The sequence below is a fragment of the Suricata suricatta genome, chromosome 3, assembly GCF_006229205.1.
Source record: "Suricata suricatta isolate VVHF042 chromosome 3, meerkat_22Aug2017_6uvM2_HiC, whole genome shotgun sequence".
NCBI lineage: Eukaryota > Metazoa > Chordata > Mammalia > Carnivora > Herpestidae > Suricata > Suricata suricatta.
In genome coordinates, this window is record NC_043702.1 from 121,037,469 (window position 1) to 121,044,234 (window position 6,766).

A 6,766-nucleotide genomic window follows, 5' to 3' on the forward strand; every position below is an offset into this window, starting at 1 on the left:
AGCCTGCTTCAGATTCTGTGTCTCCCCCTCTCTCTGCCCCCCTCCCCATGCTCATGCTCTGTCTCTCTCTGTTTCTCAATAATAAATAAATGTTAAAAAAAATTTTTAAAAAGAACAACAACCCATCACAAACAGCCAACTAGGCTTTTCCAAACAATGCATCCCTGAAGTTATAGCCAATGAAATCATTTCCTTGTTTTGCTTCTCTATGAAAAGCTTTCCCCTAGTTCCCCCCAGTAGAGAGCTCCTAACTACTTCCAGTTTGGCACTGCCTGATTCAAATCAATATTTGCTCAAATAAACTCTTAAAATTTTAATAGACCTCGGTTTATTTTTGTTATGGTTGCTGGTGTTGACAGAAAGTAGGATTCATCAGTGGGCATGAATACGGAGGGAGCAGCACCAGTTAGTCGTGAGTGCAGGGCCCACCATTTGTCCAGGCGGCCACAGTTAGGGATGTATTTGAACCCATAGCCATCTGGGAATGGGCTGCTTTTCAGCCACATTGTTTTCAAATTTCTCCCCCATTCTTGGAGATGTGGATCTTCCTGCAGCCAGGGACCCTGAACTTGGCCCTGCAGAGGGCCTCGGTTCCATGCTCCCTTTTCTGCAGCCACTGTGCCCCTGGACCTTTCCAAAGTCACCATGCTTACCTTTCTAGAGCCTAGATTGGGGACAGCATGAGATCAGACATGAATCTCCACTGCAAAAGGCTGTCTCCAAGGTCCCTTAGGGCAACCCCAGCAAACAACAGGCTGCATACACTACCAAGGGGGCCACTGTTTGTGGCCATGGCACATGAGGCCCCAAGGGGAAAGAGCACAGTTGGCTTAATTAAATGCAGACTCTGTTTATCTTTGAACAGAGCTGTCCTCCATTTTGGTCTCTCACCCCTCCACATCCAATCCAGTAGTAAATCCCTTATCTTCCAAATGTATGCAGAATCCAATCATTTCTCATCTTACCTATCAATACCACCCCAGGGCTTGGTCACCATCACCTCTTGGCTGTTTTGACAACAGTCTCCTAACCAATCTCTGCTCTTGTGTCTTCCTGCTTTTAGTCTGCTTTTTTTGTTTTCTTTCTGTTTTTGCTTTTTGTTTAGTTTTCAGGATTTATTGATTGATTGATTTATATAAGTAAAATACAATAGGTAGAGGCTATGAAATGTGAGAACCCTTATGTGAACAAATTATGCCCTTCTCTCACCAATAAACATTTTGTAGCTTGCCCACAGACTTCAAAAAAAAACCATGTCATCCCAAAAGACCTTAAAAGTAGTGCAAATCTGGGTGGCTCAGTCGGTTGAGCATCCAGCTTCAGCTCAGGTCATGATCTCATGTTTCGTAGGTTTGGGCCCCGTGTCGGGCTCTGTGCTGACAGCTAGCTCAGAGCCTGGAGCCTGTCTTCAGATTCTGTATCTCCTCTCTTTGCCTCTCGCCCATATGTGCTCTGTCTCTGTCTCTCAATAATAAATAAATGGAAAAAAAAATTTTAAGTGCAAATCTGTACTTGCATCTCTACAATGTGTTTCTTTTTTTTTAATTTTTTTTAAATTTTTAATGTTTTTTATTTATTTTTGAGAGACAGAGAGAGACAGCACGAGCAGGGGAGGGTCAGAGAGAGAGGGAGACACAGAATCTGAAAGAGACTCCAGGCTCTGAGCTAGCTGTCAGCACAGCGCCCGACGCGGGGCTTGAACCCATGAACTGTGAGATCATGACCTGAGCCAAAGCTAGACGCTTAACCAACTGAGCCACCCAATCGCCCCTCTACAATGTTTTTCTTATCTTTGGAGTAATACCTCTGGTGTGCATCCTGATTATCATGTGAAGGCTTTTCTCCTACTTCTGTTCATTATAACAGTTTCTGAATGTTTTTGAAATCAATTTATATTTAAAATATTATTGGATCAAAATTATGACAGACTCAACAGAAATGTAAATTAAATTCTATGTCTTATATGGGGAATTGGCAGAAGAGAAAAAGTATTTTAACGTTTGAAATGAGAATACAAATATTAAGAGAACACTAAATATCCAGAAGAGTTAAAATATTATGACAAAAAATTGGCATTTTGGTTTCTCCCAAGAAACCACTGGAGAACAGAGATTGTATAGTAATTGTAACTTAAAAAGATAAATGTATTTGAGGCAATTAGAAGCGAGCATGGAAAAAAAAGAAAAAAAGAAAGTGGGCACCTAGGTGGCTAGTTGGTGAAGCATTTGATTGACTTCAGCTCAAGTTATGGTCTCATGGTTTGTGGGTTCAAACCTGTGTTAGGCTCTGTGCTGACAGCTCGGAGCCTGGAGCCTGCTTCTGATTCTGTGTCTCCCTCTCTCTCTGCCCTTCTCTCTCTCTCATAAATGAATAAAAATTAAAAAACAAAAAAGTGAGCATGGTGAGGGGGGACCTGGGTGGCTCAGCTGAGTTGGTTGTCTTGCAGCTTCGAAGAACAAAGAAGTGGACACAAAATGAGCAGCAGGCAAAATTTTATGAGAGTATGAGATTAGAAAATAGAATAAAAAAATAGAACTACGCTACAATCCAGCAATTGCACTACTAGGTATCTATCCAAGAGATACAGGTGTGCTGTTTCAAAGGGGCACATGCACCCCAGTGTTTATAGCAATGCTGTCAACAACAGTTAAAGTATGGAAAGAGCCCAAATGTCCATCGATGGATGAATGGATAAAGAAAATGTGATACACACACACACACACACACATACACACACACACACACACACACACAATGGAGTATTACTGGGCAATCAAAAAGAATGAAATCTTGCCATTTGCAACAACATGGATGGAACTAGAGGATATTATGCTAAGTGAAATTAGTCAGTCAGGGAAAGACAAATATCCTATGACTTCACTCATTTGAGAAGTTTAAGATATAAAACAGATGAACATAAGAGAAGGGAAGCAAAAATAATATAAAAACAGAGAAGGAGGATAAAACATTAGAAACTCTTAAATATGTAGAACAAAGTGTTGCTGGAAGGGTTGTGGAGGGGGGATGGGCTAAGTGGGTAAGGGGCATTAAGGAATCTACTCCTGAAATCATTGTTGCACTATATGCTAACTAACTAGGAGGTAAATTTAAAAATAAATAATTTTTAAAAGAAAAGAATAGTATGAAAGCTCTCTTCCCAGAGAGGTGGTGTTCAAAAGTGAATGCCTCTGGTCTGCTTTCAACACAGCAAGTAGAAGGAGGCTATTAAACAGAAGTCAGATTATATCAGTTTCTGCTTAAGATCTTCTAGCTCCTATCTCACTCAGCATGAAGGCAAAGTCTTGTGGTCCACAGGCCACACAGCCCTACCCGCTGGTCACTCTGCTCTTACCTGCTCAGCTCTCCCCTGGCCAGTCCCTTACACCACACTGGCCTCTTACCAACCTAGAACATACCAAGTACACCCTTCATTCATGGCCTTTGCAGGGGTTTAAACTTCTTCCTGGAATGCTCTTCCCCTAGAGTTCCAAATAGCTTCCTCCCTTACTGGATCAGATCTTTCAGAAGTCTCAGTGAGACCTTCTCTTACCACACTATTTAAAACTGCAACTCCTCAGACAAAAGAGCTGAACCAAATGGGTAAAAGATCTAACTAGACAACTTTCTAAAGAAGATACGCAGATGGGAAACATGCACAAGAAAAGATGCTCAACATCATATGTCATTAAGAAAATGCAAATTAAAAGAAAGATGAGATACCACTCCAGATCGGCTAAAATGGCTAAAATTTCAAAAATTACAATAATAACTGACAACATCAAATGCTGGTGAGGATGTGAAGCAACAGGAACTCCCATTCATTGTTGGTTGGGAATGCAAGATGAGCACTGGAGACCAAGGGCACTGGAGGCGGTGCCCCACACCTGCAGTCCCAGCTACGGAAAGCAGGAATGTCACTTGAGCCCAGGAGTTCCGGGTATCCCACTACGTTGGGAATCAACATGGCAACCTTCCAGGAGTGAGGGGACCATCAAGTTGCTTAAGGAGGCCTGACCCAGCCAAGGTCAGAAATGCAGCAGGTCAAGACTCCCATGCTCATTAAATGGTACCGCCACTTTGGAAGGTAGTTTGGCAGTTTCTTACAAAGCTAAACATGGACTTACAATGCCAGCAATTGCACTCCTAGTTATTTATTCAAATGAGTTGAAAACTTTAGTCCACACAAAAATCTGCACATGGGTATTTATAGCAGCTTTCTTCACAGTTGTCGAAAATTGGAAGCAGCCAAGATATTCTTCAATAAATGAATGGATAAACAAACTGTGGTACATCTGTATAATTGAATAGTATTCAGGGATAAAAAGGAGCTATCAAGCCACAAGAAGACACATAGGAAACTTAAATGCATACACACACACACACACACACACACACACACATATATGTATGTTAGAGAGAGAAAGAGAGAGAGTGAGAGAGAGAGAGAGAGCAGGGGAGAGCAGCAGAGAGAAAGAGAGACAGAGAGACAGAAAGAGACAGAACTTCAAGCAGGCTCCACACTCAGCACAGAGCCCGACACAGGGCTTAAGAGCCTGACACAGGGCTCGATCCCATGACCCTAGGATCATGACCTAAGCCAAAATCAAGAGTCAGCCGTTCAATCAACTGAGCCACTCAGGTGCCCCTAAATGCATATTTCTAAGTGAAAGAAGCTATTTGAAAAGGCTACAGGTGGTATAATTCCAAACATGACATTCTGGAAAAGGCAAAACCACAGAGGTAGAAGGATGTGTGACTAGCAAGAATTAAAGGGAAGGAAGAGATGAACAGGTGGAGAACAGGGAATTTTTAAGGCAAAACTATTCTATACAACACAGTAATGGTGCATACGTGACATTATGCATTTGGCAAAACCCATACAAGGGTACAGTACAAAGAACAAACCCTAAAATGTACATTACAAACCTCAGTAATAATGTTATTATTGACTCATCAATTGTAACAAATGTATCACACTGATGAAAGATGTTAATAAAAGGGAAACTGTTCGGAGGACACATATGGGAACTCTGTACTCTATGCTCAGTTTTTCAGTAAACCCAAAAATATATGCACAATATATAGAAAAGACATGATGAGTATATACATATATATTTAGGTATATGTTCTGTGTAATATATACATTTTCTTTTTATGAGAGAGAGAGAGAGAGAGAGAGAGAGGGAGAGTAAGCAGGGAAGAGAAAGAAAGAGAGAATCTTAAGTAGGCTCCACAACCAACCAGCCCAGAGCCCGAAGAAGGGCTCAATCCCACAAACCATGAGATCATGACCCGAGCTGAAATCATGAGCTGGATGTTTAACCAACTGAGCCACCCAGGTGCCCCTATATTTTCTATATAATACAGCATATCTAATTGTAAGAGGTGTAATTACCCAAATCTCAAAATTTAACAATTATACAATACTATTATCCAATTCACAGACCATATTCAAATAACATCAATTGTCACAATAATGTTTTTTAAAGATTTTCTTTTCCTAATCCAGGACCCAGTCCATTGCATTTAGTAATCTGGAAAAGCTCCTCAGTCTTTGGTTGGTGGTCGTGGTGGTCTTTCTTTACCTCAACATTTTTTAAGAGTTCAGGCCAGTTCTTTTGCAAATGTCCGACAACTTGAGTCTGTCAATTTCCTCATAGTCAGATTCAGATTTTGCATTTTGGGCAAGAATCCTACAGAAGTGGTGTGTCCTCAGAGCATCATATCAGGAGATATAAGATGTTGATGTGTCTCAGTGGAGGTGATTTTACCTTGGATGTTCACATCCATCAGACTCTTCCCAAAAGGGAATTTGCGTATTTCATTCACTGCCATATTCCCAGAGCCTAGAATAGTGCCTGATATAGGCACTGAAAAAGAACATATTGAGTCAATGACTAAATGACTTCAAGTCTGTGGAGCTGAAAAGACAAAGTGGAGGAAGAAGAAAAAGAAGGATGAGGAGGGGTGGGGTGCCTGGGTGGATCAGTTGGTTAAGTGCCTGACTTCAGCTCAGGTCATGATCTCACAGGTCTGTGGGTTTGAGCCCCGCATCAGGCTCTGTGCTGCCAGCTCAGAGCCTGGAGCCTACTTCAGATTCTGTGTCTCCCTCTCTCTCTCTGCTCTTCCCCTATTCATGCTTTGTCTCTCTCGGTCTCTCAAAAATAAATAAAAATTAAAAAACAAAAAAGCTTTCTAAAGGAAGAGGAGGGGAAAGTAGTATTATAGAATAAATTATAAGTATGTACATTTTAGATTCATAAATATTATTCAGAGGATTTCAAGGACATTTCTATCCAGAGCCATTATATTCCTACTAGTATAAACTTATTTTCTAACATGTTAATGATCTAGACTTGACCTCAATAATAACTCATTTCAAGATAATCCTCACTCTTGGGGCACCTGGATGGCTCAGATCATGATGTCCTGGTTCATGAGCCTCACATCAGGTTCACTGTTATCAGTGCAAAGCCTGCTTTGGATCCTCTTTTTCCCTCTCTCTGCCCCTCCCTCACTCGCACCTCTTAAAAATAAATAAACATTTACAAAAAAAGATGATCTTCATTCTTAACAGCTTTATCTACTCTTTCAGAAGAGAATCTTCTATGAGAGAAGCCTTAGAGTCCTGTTTCATAGATTATCAATTTTTATTATAGTATGCCTCAGGGGCAATGTGTGTTAGGTAAATGTAATTTACTATATTTACAACCAACCTCAAAACATCTCTAATTTGGTAAACAGTCCCTTACAATTATAAAACAAG

General features: G+C 40.8%; 1 non-coding gene across 1 annotated transcript; it reads right to left on the reverse strand.

Moving 5' to 3' along the window:
* Positions 1-711: 711 nt before the first annotated feature.
* On the reverse strand, positions 712-844 carry LOC115288830. The gene has a single exon (XR_003907218.1). It is a non-coding gene; the product is annotated as a small nucleolar RNA SNORA70 (small nucleolar RNA).
* Between the last annotated feature and the right edge of the window lie 5,922 nt (positions 845-6,766).